The sequence below is a fragment of the Gouania willdenowi genome, chromosome 1 (assembly GCF_900634775.1).
Source record: "Gouania willdenowi chromosome 1, fGouWil2.1, whole genome shotgun sequence".
Classification (NCBI taxonomy): Eukaryota; Metazoa; Chordata; class Actinopteri; order Blenniiformes; family Gobiesocidae; genus Gouania; species Gouania willdenowi.
In genome coordinates this window covers 45,544,179-45,558,763 of record NC_041044.1, presented here as the reverse complement: position 1 = coordinate 45,558,763, position 14,585 = coordinate 45,544,179, and positions in this window count along the sequence as shown.

Genomic DNA, 14,585 nt, shown 5'->3' with positions numbered 1-14,585 from the left:
AAGCTCTGCGCTAATTTACAGCTTTTATTACGATTGTGCTTAGAATCCATCACAAGATAACACAATGACTCTAACAGCAGCTGCTCAGAGTGCTACATGGGGGCTGTTTCAGGAGCTTTCAGTGCTTTGATGAGCGTGTGTTCGGATCATGCCAGGCACTCAGTGCACACACACACACACACACAGGATACTGATTGGCTCAGGGTGAGACTATAACAATACAAACCACACCCATAAATCAAAAGTGTGCTTTAGTTAAAAAAAACAAGTGTCTAATTGTGCATAGATAAATGCCCTTCAAAATAAAAGTACATTATCCTTCTTGTGGAGTGACCAGATGCTGATGTAGGCGTGCAGCTGTTTGTGGATGATGTACAGATGTGGATATACTGTAAATGCATCCTGATGTCTCAGAGTCTGTGAAAGACGGGGGACTGTCTCACAGTGTTAGTGTTCAGCTGTAAATAATGGGCTATATGCACGTTTCACTTCTGCATTTGAGTGAAGACCATGAAAGAACTTCTGGTTCCTAACCCTACTGTATTATTACTAATGACTATAGTTTTCATATTAATCTCACACAACTCAACAACAGCAGTAAATAGCAGAGGACATCTTATACATTTCATAATCTACTGGCCTTTCACTGACAGTTTTTCCCATTTATTCAGAGTTGCTCCTCTTGTTTTATGTTTAGCTAGACGCTGATGCCACTTTATTAGCGACAGCTATGTTTTGATAGCATTTCTTACCTTGTATAAAACCTAATGTCCTCATCTGAAGCAGCAAACTGTTCCAAACCAAACTTGTTGCTGATCCATCTCCTCCAACCGTCTCCAGAGCAGCGTTCTCTGGCCGGACCTCCTCTATAACACTGAGGGCTAAGTCCAATGCACGCAGCTCAGCACAGGAGCAGTAGTTGTGGTCAGGACATGGTACATCCATTTCCTCCTGGGGCTCCTCAGAGGGAAAGTCTAGTCACTCTCTTTGCTCCCAAAACACCAGGACGAGGTGTAGAAAGACTAATTATTCCATTAAAAAAGAACAAGGACAGCTCCATCGACGCCCTTGTGTATTTGATTGCTCCTTCATGTCAGGGTTAGGGTTTAGGGTTTATCTCTCCAGATGTTGATGACCTAATTTTGCAGCTCCTCCTCTTGTGGGAACGTAAAAAAGTCCAAGCAGAACTACATCTAGCTGAAGCTGTACACTTAGAACATCCAGATACCACTGCTGCATCCCTATCTCCTCTTGTTTGGAAGGTAAACTGTTTGTGTGGTTGTGTAGACACACAACCACACAAACAGGCACAATAAAACCAAACTGTGAAAAACACGTTCCACTTCTCCACTGTTTTGACTGTTAACAGGAATGACTTAATAGGTCTTATTTTCAACTGGAAATATGTCACGTCTCACTGTGCATATAGTCTATAAACTTTCTCAGACAGAATCTGTTTCCTATATTTATGAAGAACATTAAAGTGGCTGCTCTGTGTTTGGTTTGTCTCACTGTGTCCAACCTGTGGCTCTAAGTCTGCTCTAAGGCCCTGATGGAAAGACCTGTGACCAATCACAGCATCTCTCTGACGTCACAGGATCAATGTACAGCATGTTTGTCAGTGTTGATCCACAGTCTGCTGTTGAGTACGGACCTGTTTGGAGTAGCTGGGAGTGAAACTGCTGCTGAATAACTCAAGAGGTGTTTTAAAGCAGCTGGTAGTCGTGTTACCTGGTGATTGAGACTGTGCTCAAAATGCAGCCATCAGTTAACACAGACACCAATTTGAGCAGAACAGCAGTGATGTATATGTTTCTTTGATTAGCTATGTATTTATTATGAAAACGGCCAGCTAAGTCCTTGAACGTCATTTCAAACATACTGGACTCACTGTGCATAAGCTCACATTTCATGACCAGCAGAGGGCTTACGCTAAATCATTGGATATGCACTCTAAATTCTACTTCAACCTTATCAGTAAAAATGCGGAGAATTCCAAGCATAGCATGGAAACAGTATTGCTTAGGGTAACAAATGACTTGCTGATGGCAGATGACATTGATCACCATCAATTCTGATTCTCCTCGACCTGTCGGTAGCCTTCCACACCGTAGACCATACTATCCTCCTCGACCACCTCCGCGATATCTTACCTCTCTGAGAGGACCGAATGTGTTTTGCTGGGAGCCTGCAAGTCAAGATCCCTCAGTGTTACGTACGGTGTTCCTCAGGGATCAGTCCGGGGCCTTAACCTTTTCATAACATACATGCTTCCACTCGGTTGTGTCATTAGCAGACACAATTTGTCATTTCATTGTTATGCTGATGACACACAGCTGTACATCAGAACTTCCCCCAACAGAGGGGCCGTAGGTAGGGAGAGAGGTAAGTCACGCAAGATGTTCTGAGAGTCACATGACAGTCTGTGAAAATTCAACAGGGCGGCTCGCTGCTTTGACTAGCTTACCAACTCTGTTTACTTGAACATTAATGCTTCTTACCGTTAAATCCACGCCACAAACGAGAGCCGACCACGCACCCTCTCACCAGCCAGAGTGGAGGACCCCGAAGAGTTCATCGACCGATATTACGCCAAGTACATGATGGAAACCGGACCTAAAGCCGCGAGCACATCAGGTAAGTCAGCAAAACGCTGAAAAAATTAATCGTCGATGGATACGTCAGATCTGGAGGCAGAATCTCAGACAGAGATTCTAAAATCCATTAATAAGAGGCTGGGTGTGGTCGATTTACTGCACCAAGACTTTCAGGAAATGAAGACCAGCCTGGAATTTGCATACCAACAAATCAGGACTTACAAAAAGACAATCAAGATATCCATTTGGCTTTATCTGTGGTGACCTCGGAGGTAAAAGAACTGAAAAATGAAAACAAGCTTCTTAAAGAGACAGTCCTGGATATTCAATCTTGCAGTATGCGAGACAACGTGATCTTCTCAGGTATTCAAGAAACCCTCAATGACGACCCAGAGGCTCAGCTGAAAAACTTCATGTCGTCTGCACTTAAGATATCGGCAGAGGAAACCGTCCACGTCCCATCATTGCCAAATTTGAGCACTTTCAACAGAAGATCCAGGTTAAAAGTAAAGGTCGGGAACTTAAAGGTACGCAATTCGGCATGAACGATCAATTCCCTCGGGAAATAAACGAACGTCGAAAAACCCTGTATCCTATCTTTAAAGAAAACCGACAGAAAGGCAAAAATTCCAAACTGGTCGTAGACAAGCTTTACATAGATGGCCAACTGTTTAGGGACTTAAACATCACCCCCTGGCTCTACTGAGAAAGACAAATCTAAAAATAATAATAATAATGAAGTAAAAAAAAAAACAAAAAAAAAAACAGGTGTTATGTGAGTTAACATTGAAAGGATAATTCTCCACTTATGGTGAAGCTAAGGTAGCATTATTTAAAAAAAAAAAAAAAAAAAAAAAAGTTTAAATAAATATATATGTTGTATGTGTGTGTATGTATATATATATATCCGTACATTAAAAAAAAAAAAGCAAATAAAAACAATAAATACATTTAAAAAAAAAAAAAAAAAAAAAAAAAAAAAAAAAGTGTGTCTAGATGTGTGTGTATGTGTATGTATATGTATGTGTGTGTGTATATATATGTATATATATATATATATATGTGTATGTGTATATGTATATATATGTATATATATATATGTGTGTGTTTATATGTGTATGTAGATGTGTGTATGTATGTATATGTATGCATGTGTGTATGTATGTATATGTATGCATGTGTGTATGTATGTATATGTATGCATATGTGTATGTATGTATATGTTTGTATATGTATGTGTATGTATATGTGTATATGTATGCATATATATATATATATATATATATAAAAATAGAGGAAATAAATATAAAATAATGATAACTCCAAAAATAAAAAATAAATAAATAAATATATATATAACAATAATAATAATTAAAATAAATAAATACATAAAGATAATAATAACACTAAAATAAAAACATGGATAGGTATATATAGACACGTATGTGTATGTATGTTTGTATGTATGCTACATATTGGCTTAGATTTTGGTAAACACTTTTTGGCACGTACTCTCTCACAGGACACTCTCTACCCTCATGTCAACTCACTCGTCTCGAACCCCTCACTCTTTTTTTTGTTTCATACTCACTCAACACCCACAACACCCCCCACCTCCTATACCTCCTATAATTACCCCTTGCTCCTTTTACTCTTTTGATATTGGATGTTGTCATTGTATGTTTGTGCTTTTCACTAACCTATTCGATCCAGTCCTTTACCCCGTGGTGCTATCGCATGATAAATGTGTCTCCTCTTCTTTCTTTCCTTGCATCCAAGCTTTTTACAACACAGTGCACAAATGCTCACAGATTCTCACTTATGCTCACACCTGTATGGACTAACACTCACCTTATACTATGTATCAGTTTACAGTAGCTTCTTGGAATGTGCGTGGCATTCGCTCGCAGGCTAAAAAGATTAAGATATTTGACTATGTATCAAGATTAAATGCAGACATTGTCTTCTTTCAAGAAACTCACTTACTTAAATCAGAAGAAAAAATCCCTGACAGATTCAAATTTTAACAAGATATATAATTCATGTTTCAATTCCAGACAAAGAGGAGTCTCGGTTCTTCTCAACAAAAGGTTACCCGTTAACATAATCAACTCCGTCATAGACCCAGAGGGTAGATATATTATTATCAAAGTAGTAATCTATAACAAATGTTTCACAATTCTAAATATATATGCCCCCAATAATGATGACCCTGATTTTTTCCATAGAATTTTCTCAGAGCTTTCAGACCTTTCTGCAGACTCATCTTTAATCATCGGAGGTGACTTCAATCTGGTGCTCAACACATCATTGGACAGATCTAGTAAGTGCTCAAATACAAAACCATCTCGATCCGCTAAAGTATTAATGGATTACATGGAAGATCTTGGAATAGGAGATGTATGGAGACTGAATAACCCAACTAAAAAAGAATATACCTTCTTCTCCCCCGTGCATAAATCCTTCTCCCGAATTGACTTTTTTCTTTCAAATAATTCCATCGTACATAAGATGTCCTCTAAAATACATCCTATAATTATTAGCGATCATGCCCCAATATCCCTCTCCCTGCAGTGTGACTCTAATCAGAAAGTATCCTCTCTATGGCGCTTTAACACCTCATTACTTAATGACAGTAAATTTGAAAAAATTATAAGAAAAGAATGGGAGGACTTTCTATTGACAAACGACTCCCCGGAAATATCACCGTCCTTACTCTGGGAAACTGGCAAGGCTGTCATTAGAGGGAAGATTATATCATACTCTTCTTTTAAGAAAAAACAGGAACAGATAGCAGAAAAAACGATTGAAGAAAAGATCAAAAAACTTACGGAAGAATACGCAGCTAACCCGTCTGAACTTTTATGGGAAAAACTCCAAAATACAAAACTTAATCTGGATATCATCTTATCTAAAAAAACCGACTTCATTTTGCAACAATTAAGATACAAAAACTTTGACTACAATAATAAATCAGGCAAATATTTAGCAAATCAGCTCAAACACAATAAAGAAAATTCCTTTATAGCAGCAATTTCTGATAATGCAGGTCAAACTTTAAACCTACCTCAGGACATTAATAACATTTTTCATGATTATTATCAAAACTTATACTCATCAAATTTAAACCCTGACCCGGAAGATATTAAAACCTTTCTTAATAAACTAAACCTACCACAGCTCACTATAGATCAGAAAACCACCTTAGACTCACCATTAACCTTACAAGAATTACAAAATGCTTTAGACAGCATGTCAACAGGCAAAGCACCAGGTCCAGATGGGTTCCCTGCTGAATTCCTAAAACATTTCTGGTCAATGCTGGCTCCACTATTTTTCAGAGTAGTAACAGAGATCAAAAATAAAGGGCATGTAGGAGGTCACATGAATACAGCGAACATTAAATTGTTACTTAAACCAGACAAAAACCCCATATTACCCTCAAGCTATCGTCCCATCTCACTTATTAACACAGACTTAAAAATTATTTCCAAAGCACTCACATCCAGGTTAGAGAAAGTAGTACAGTCAATTATACACCAAGACCAGACAGGATTTATTAAAAATAGACACTCCACAGACAATGTGAGAAGACTGTTTAATGTGATCAACATGGCACAGAACTCTAAAAGGAAAAAAATAATCTTGTCACTCGATGCAGAAAAAGCATTTGATAGAGTCAACTGGTCGTTCCTCCTAGCTGTCCTTGGCAAATTTGGCTTCGGAGAATCATTCATCCAATGGATCTCCACCCTGTACAATAAACCTAAGGCTTCAGTAACCACAAACAAAATAACATCCCAAAGCTTCACACTGCAGAGGGGAACCAGACAAGGCTGCCCACTCTCACCTTTGCTTTTTGCAATATTCGTTGAACCTCTCGCAGCAGCTGTACGTCAGAACTCTGTTATTAAAGGAATCCACTCATCCATCTCAGAACACAAAATTAATCTTTACGCGGATGACATCTTACTCTATTTGGAAGAACCACAATCCTCTTTGGAGGAAGTATTTAATCTAATAAACAGCTTCTCTAAATTATCAGACTATTCCATTAACTGGACAAAATCATCAATCCTCCCTTTGACAAAAAATTCATGGAATCCTGCAAACCAAAATCCACAACACCCCTCCACCACAAATACAATTAGATATCTAGGCTTAAATATATCACCAAACTTAAATGAATTAATTAAACTAAATCATGATCCGATGTTGGACAAAGTCACAGAAGATCTGCGGAGATGGAACAATCTCCCCATCTCACTACTTGGCAGGATAGCCTCAGTTAAAATGAAAATCTTACCTAAAATAAACTACCTGTTCTCAATGATACCACTAAAACCACCAAAACAATGGTTTCAAAGACTAGACTCTGCAACTACAAAATTCTATGCTAGAAATAAAAAACCTAAAATAAGCCTTTCAACCCTTCAAAAAAACAAAGACGAGGGTGGTTTAGAAGCCCCTAATTTCATGCATTATTACTTAGCAAACCAAATATTATATTTAACAGAATGGCTAAAACCAAAAGATTACTACAACACCTGGCTAGAAATAGAACAGTTAGACTGCAAACACATTAAACTCTCTGATCTCCCTTTTATCACTGCGACCCTCAAACATCACAACTGCTTTAAAAACCCACTAATTGCCTCCACACTGACTGCATGGTGGAAAGCCCTGGACATCACAAATGTTCAATTAAAAACTAGTATACTGTCTCCAATCTGGCACAACCCCGACTTTAAAAATAAAAAAACACCACTTTATCTGAAGACATGGGAAGAGAGTGGAATCACTCATCTCCAAGACCTCTTTGAAAATGACAAGCTTAGGACATATAATAATCTAACCCAAGCTTTCGGTATAAATAAATGTAACTTTCTACAGTACTTACAAGTAACAGAAACAATAAAGAAAACTACTCCACTAGACTTAACTACTTTACAACCTCCAGAACTGGCTATATATATGAAAAAAATCTCAACAAAATCAAAAAAACTCTCAAAAATATACAGAGCTCTCTCGATCACCAACTGTAATTACTTACCAATCGCTAAGTGGGAGGCCGAACTCTCAATCACCCCGAGCATTGATTTCTGGACAGAAATTTGTCGTAATACTTTTAAGATGACGAAAAACACAAATCTTCAGCTAATTCAATACAAGGTCCTCCACAGATCCCACATTACCCAACAGAAAATGCATAAAATGGGCTTCTCCCCAACAGACATCTGCTCTCAGTGCACCCAGAATACAGCGGATTCCTATTTACATGCCTTATGGCTTTGCTCCCCAGTGCAACACTTTTGGATTCTAGTTACTGAAAAACTGTCCTCCATTTTGGACTGCAGAATTCCTTTATCTCTAAATCTTTGTCTGATAGGAGACCTGACAATGCTTCAACTTCCCGCAAACCGATCACAATCAATCCTTGCGGCACTAGCCATAGCAAAAAAAACAATATTACTAAATTGGAAAGACAAAAAATCCTTAAACATAAACCAATGGCAAAATCTCCTCACAGAATTTATCTCCATGGAAAAGATGTCTGCTCTCAGAAAACAAAAAAAAATAATGTGCTTTGAGGAGCGTTGGACTCCTTTTTTAATTGCATTAAATCTAAATTTTTAAAGCCTCATGATCTAGCCTGCAAGCGACTGCCAGCACCACTTTTTACTAACGCACTAGTCCAACTGTAGGCCTGGGCCGCCCTTGGGCCTCTGGGGTAGTCCTGGCCGGGTTGGCTGGGGAGGGTTTCCCGGGGTGCCTGGCTGCCTCGGCGCGGGTGTGCATTCCTTCTGGGTGTTCACAGGGTCCCAGGGCTGTTCGATTTGGCGCTGTTGCCCCTTGCATGCGCATCTGGTTGGCCTCTGGGGCTGGGGCCCTGCGTGCTCCTCTGCCGCTCCTTCCCCTTGCTCCCTGTCCCCCTGTCTCGTCCTCCCCCCCCTCCTCCTTTGCTCTTGTGCCCGCCATCCGGTTGGGCTGGGTTTGGGGGGCTCCCGTTTGCCTGGGGGCTGGTGGGGGGGCTGTTGCTCCCGCCTGGGGGGCGGGCGGTGCCGTGCCGGATGGGTTGGCTGGGGGGTGGTCCCGTTGGGGGGCCTGGGGTGGTGGGGTCCGTGGCTCCGGTCCGGGGGGATCCGGGGTGTGGGCGGCTTTGGGGGTGGCTGCTGCCCGGGGTCGGCGATTGCCTCCTGGGTTGCTGGGTGGCGGGGTGTGGCCGTGGGTTGCTCCGTCGGCCCTTGCGGGTCCTCGGCTTGGCTCCCTGGGGCGCGCCTTCGCCAGGGATGTCGCTTGCGTGACGGGCCGGGCGGGGCCCCCCTCCGGTGTGGCCAGTACGGCTGGGGGTGTGGGGTGGGGGGTGCTATGGGGCCTCCCCGGGGGTCGTGTTGGGTGGGTGTGCGGGGGCGCGGCGCGTGGCTCTTGGCCTGGTGGATCCGCGTCGGGATTGGCTGGTCTGCTGGCTGGGCGCACCGGGCGCCGTGGGCGCCATTCCGGGGCGGGGGTGTCCCGGGGGTGGATCCGTGGTCTGGGTGTCCGGGGGCGTGCTCTCCTGTCATCTGCCCGGGGACCGGCCGCGGCTCGTGGGCGCGCTGCGCAGCCTTGGGTGGGGCGGGGCTGGTGGCCTGGGGCCCGCTGTCGTCCGGGGTGCGCTGGCGTCGGGGGGGTGTCTCGTGCCGGTGCGTGGGTCGTCGGGGGTCCCCTCCGTGGGGGGGGGGGGGCTCTTCTGGCGCCGTTGGTGTGGGATGGCGGTACCGGGCTGGGGGTGCTTCGGTACTCGGGCTTGCCGGTCCATGGCTGGCGGGGTGGCCCTGCTTGGCGGTGGATGGTGTCCTCTTTCGTCGGGGGGGGCCGGGGCCGCCTTCTGGTGGAGGGTGTTGTGTCGTGGCGCCGGGTGGGCCTGTGCTGGCCCTGGTGCGGGCACGGGCCTCCCCCTGCTCGGCCGCTCTCCTTGGCGGCGGAGGGGCGTCGCTCTGGGCCGGCGTGCGGCGGGGGTCGCTCCCTGGGGCACCGGGGGACGGGGTTGGTGCCTGGCTGCGCCCGGGGGTGGGGGGTGCCGCTGTGCTCCGCGGGGCCGTCGCAGTCTGGGGGGTGCCGTGGGGGGGGTCTCCGGCTTTGCTGCTCCGGCGCCCACAGTGCCGCTTGCCCGTCTGCACCTTCTACCATCTCGCGTGGCCCGCCACGCGGACGGGCCCGGCTCGCACCGGACAGTCCTCCTACATGTACACTTCACCTCACTCCCAGCTGGTCTGGCCCATTCACAATATGCACCACACACCCATACCCAACCCTTGGGGGGCTGGATGGTGGGACTGGGGGTGGAGGGGGCCGCCACCTGTGTCACTATGTAGTGGCGTGGGGGCGGCACTCCCACCTCTAGTTACCCTACTAATCCCTCCAATTTTAATCACACCTCAACATGCCACCCCCCGGAGGGTGTACCCTCACTTACACCCTCCGGCCTATTACACCACATACACGTATATCCACAGAGGTAGGATGGGGAGCACCGCTCCCCTCCATCCCCCTTCTTTTAATTACACCCCATACATTCACTGAACACACACACTCACACAGGGGATAGGGAAGTGCCTCTCCATTGGGGAATGGAGAGGCACCATAACAGGGTGGTGGGTTGGCTCACATATTTGGGCCTCTCCGGTGGGGGCCTGGCCCCTCTGTTGGTGGCTGGGCCACTACATAGAGTGAAAATACATCAGGATGGTGTGGTCGGGCGTGGCGGTGGGTCTCGGGGGGGCTTTGCTGGGGTCTCTCCTTGCGGGGTCTTTCCGGGCGGTGTCGGCCTGGTGGAGCGCGGGGACGCTTCCTCCCCTTGGGTGGGGCTTGGTGCTTGTTTCGTCGGCTGGTGGCCTTGGGGGCGGGCCCCGCGGTGTGCGGGCCTGGGGCGGCCTGCCTCGCCGGTTTGGGGGGTGGGTGTGCTGGGGGTGTGCTGGTGTCCTCACCGGGGTTGGGGCGGGGTTGCTAGGTGCCTCGGAGCGATGCTGTTTACTGGGGGGCGGCGCTAGCTGTTCCGGTGGTGGAGGTTGCTGTCGGCCGCCTGGTGGGTCTGTCCTGCCATCTGCGGACTGGTGGGTGGGTCCGGGGCATCTTTGGCTCGGGGCTGCGGTTCCGCACTTGATGTGTGCCTTTGGGGTGCCTCCGTCCCCGCGGTGGGGATCGCCGGTTGCTCGCGGGCCGGTGGGTGGCGCTGCTCCGTGGCTGGCGCTGCCCGGGGGGCGGCGGGCCCTGGGCTGCTGGCCTTGGGCTGTCCGGGGCTGTGCGGTCCTGCTGGGCTGTGGCCGGGTCCTGGGCGGGGGTGGGGGGTGCGTCCCGGGGGGCTTGGCCCGGGGACTTGCCCTTGGGGGGTCCTGGTCCCGGGGGGTGCTCCTGGGGCCCGGGGTGATTGGCTGGCTGGCCGGGCCGGTCCTGGCGGGGGTCTTTCGGGGCGGGTGCCGCGTGCCGCGCCCTTGCATACCTAATGGTACGGCCCCTGCTTGGGCAGTGCCCCGTGAGGCAGGGTGCTGGGGATGCACAAGGCGGTCTGGCTTGGCCCTTGGAGGGGGCCCTGGCTTTTAAAAAAAAAAATAAATAAAAAATAAAAAAAAACTAAAGCCCGTGGCGCGGGCGACATCAACAATAGGTGATTTGGGGCGCCATGGGGGGCTAGGTTGGGGTGCCTGGGGGCCGACGGGGAGACTCCCGGCGGCCCCCTGGTGCCTTATGCGGCTTGGGGTGTGGTCGTCCTCCCTGGGCGGGCTGCTCCTGGTGCTGCGTTCATTCCGGGTCCCTCTGGCCTGGGGTCGGGTCCCTGCTAGCTCTGGGCCCGGCGGCGGGTGCCCGCCGGCTGCCCGTTCGGCGTGGCTCTGGTCGTCTGCTGGGCGTGGGCTTCGGCTCCTCCGCTGGGGTCTCGGGCGGGGAGCTCTCTGGGCCCTCCCCTCGGGGGGTTGGGCGCGGGGGTGTGGGGGGGGTGGGGGGGGATGGGGTGGGGGGTCTGGGGGTTGGGGGTTGGATTGGTGGCGTGGTGCGCTGGGTCCTTGGCTCCTTGGGGCTTTCTCGGGTGTGTATGGGGGGGGGGCGATGGTTGCCTCTCGGTTTGGGATCTTGGGGGCGTTCGGGGGGCTGCTTGGCCGTGTGGTGGTCGCCGGGAGCCCCCGGGTTGCCCGCTCTTGCTGCTGGCCTGGCTGCTTCCGGGGCCCGGGGGCGGCTCGTGGGTTTTGCAGTGGCGGTTCTTGGAAATACATTTGTCATGGATGCACTGGCCTTGGGCTGTGGGATAACACTCATACTGGGCTCAACCACAGACACGTTGTTCCCAAATACCTGTTTTATGGAATTTCCACTCACTTCTTCCTCTGCTCACAGCCACCACCATTATTCCTAAGCCGCACACAGGTCACCAAACTGGCTTGATAACTCAACAATAAGCACAATATACACAACCACAATTTCACATCGCATCACTTGAAATCTATCGACTACTCCCCACCCATTCCATTTCCTATCTTGTATTCCTCTTCCCTGTTAACTTCCCCACCCCTCTCCAACCCCTCACCTTGGTGTAACACTGCCCTCTCTTTTTTTACATCCTCCCTTTAATAAAGTATTTCTTACCCTTCCCTAGGGAGGGCTGGTGATGGTCACAATTATGCAATGAAATAAATAAATTTATTTAATTGCAATAACAAAATATGCATTGCTGTTAAAAGATTGCACTTCTTGTAGTGTTAACCTTCGACAGAATGTGCAGACAAGAGGAAAAAAAAAAAAAAAAAAAAAGATATCGGCAGAAACCGTGAAAAACATCACCTTTCGCCGTGTCCATCTCTCGGTCTACGTAGAGGTAATCCACCCACGCCCTATCATTGACAAATTTGAACACTTTCAACAGAAAATCCAGGTTAAAAGTAAAGGTCGGGAACTTAAAGGTACGCAATTTTACATGAATGATCAATTCCCTCAAGAAATAAACGAACGTCGGAAAACCCTGTATCCTATCTTTAAAGAAAATCTTCATATATATATAAATACACTGTCATACATATATAAACTTTTCTTATATATGTTCAGACTTTCATATATATAGTTATTTCCTGAACTGCTTGCCATAATATATATATATATATATATATATATATAGTCCTAGTGCCTGCCAGTCGATGAAGCCTGTTCCGTTTACCAAGGTCCGTGTGTGTTTAATAAGTCTGTGTGTGTCTGTGTGAAAGTCTACATGTTTATGCATCTGTCCATTCTTTTCATTATATCCATGTCTTTTAAGGCTTTATTACATAATGTCGGCTGTAGTCCGGGCCGCCGCCATCTTGGGTTATGTCGTCACCAGCGCGTCATCGCCACAAGTCACGCAAGCGCAGAATGACCCAAATAACTGTAAAGAGGTCTTATATTAGTCTATTTTCTTTTTAAAGTGGTGTTTTTGTGTCTTTAGACTCCAATTACATGTATGTATATAATATGTTCCCTACAATATAAACATGTTCATAATATAATTGTTTTTTATAGTTTCTGTTTCCACTGTATCCAGAATAATGATAATAATTCTCAACAAGAACTATTGATTGATTTGTCACATGACTTTTCCAGGGTTTGAGTTTGTTTTATTTAGTTTCACATCTACCTGTAGATCTATGTTTTTTACACTGATGACAACTTGTTTGTAGTTGTATTTCAGAAAGTTTCACTTTCACAGTTACAGTTGGAAACCTGGAAACTGTATCAACTAAATGAATTAATAAAACTGGCCTGTGTAAAGGCTTTTTCAAATAAAAAAAATATCCTGTGAAATCTGTGACCTATTGACCTGCACAACTCAAAGAATCAGAATCGAGAATCGTTTAGAACAGGAATCAAAATTGAGAATCGAAATCAGAGTCAGAATCATTTAAATCCAAACGATGCCCAACCCTACTCATCAGAGTCACCAGCGACCTGCTGATGGCTTCTGATTCGGGTTCCTCATCCCTCCTCCTTCTTCTCAACCTCTCTGCTGCGTTTGACACTGTAGACCACTTCCTCCTGCACCGACTTCAGCACTACACAGGTCTCTCTGGCTCCGCCCTTCAATGGTTAGACCCCTACCTTTCCTTTGACAATCATGTCACCTCCATTTGCAAAACTTTATTCCTTCACTTCTGTATTATTTCCAAACTGTGCCCCTCCCTCTCCCTTCCTGCTGCAGAGAAGCTCGTCCACGCCTTTGTCTCCTCCAGGCTGGACTACTGTAACACACTCCTCATCAGGAACCCTGGCAGGAGCCTCCAAAAGCTCCAGTATGTTCAGAACAGTGCTGCCAGGGTCCTGATGAGGGTGCGAAAACGCGAGCTCATCACCCCCATCCTCCGTACACTGCACTGGCTCCCATTCAGTCCCACATAGAATATAAGACCCTCCTGCACTCCCATCACTGTCTGCACGGTGCAGCCCCCACTTACCTCACTGAACTGCTCACACCACACACGTCAACCAAGACCTGGTCAGGCCAACAGCACCGTCTGGTCACACCCAGGACACGGCTCAAAACCATGGGCAACAGGGCCTTTGAAGCCACTGACCCCTGCCTGTGGAACGCCCTCCCAGACCACCTCAGGGCCCCACAAACGGTGGACATTTTTAAGAAAAAACTTAAATATCACCTTTTTACAGAAACTTATTTTAACAGTTAATTCCTCTTTTAGTCCTGTCTTTTAATATATGTTGTTTTATTGTTTTAATCCTGTAGCACTTTGAGGTTTGGCATCAAATGTAAAGTGCATTACAAATAAAATGTATTATTATTATTATTATTATTGTTGTTATTATTATTATTATTCATCTCTTATCACCAAGAAATTTCTGCAGACAGTGGCTTTTACCTAGTAAATAAAACTGATTCTGATTCTGATTATCAGAGCTACGCAGATGACACACAACTATATCTATCACTGAACCCAGATGACTATGGTCCCATTGAGGTGTTGTGTGACTGTTTAG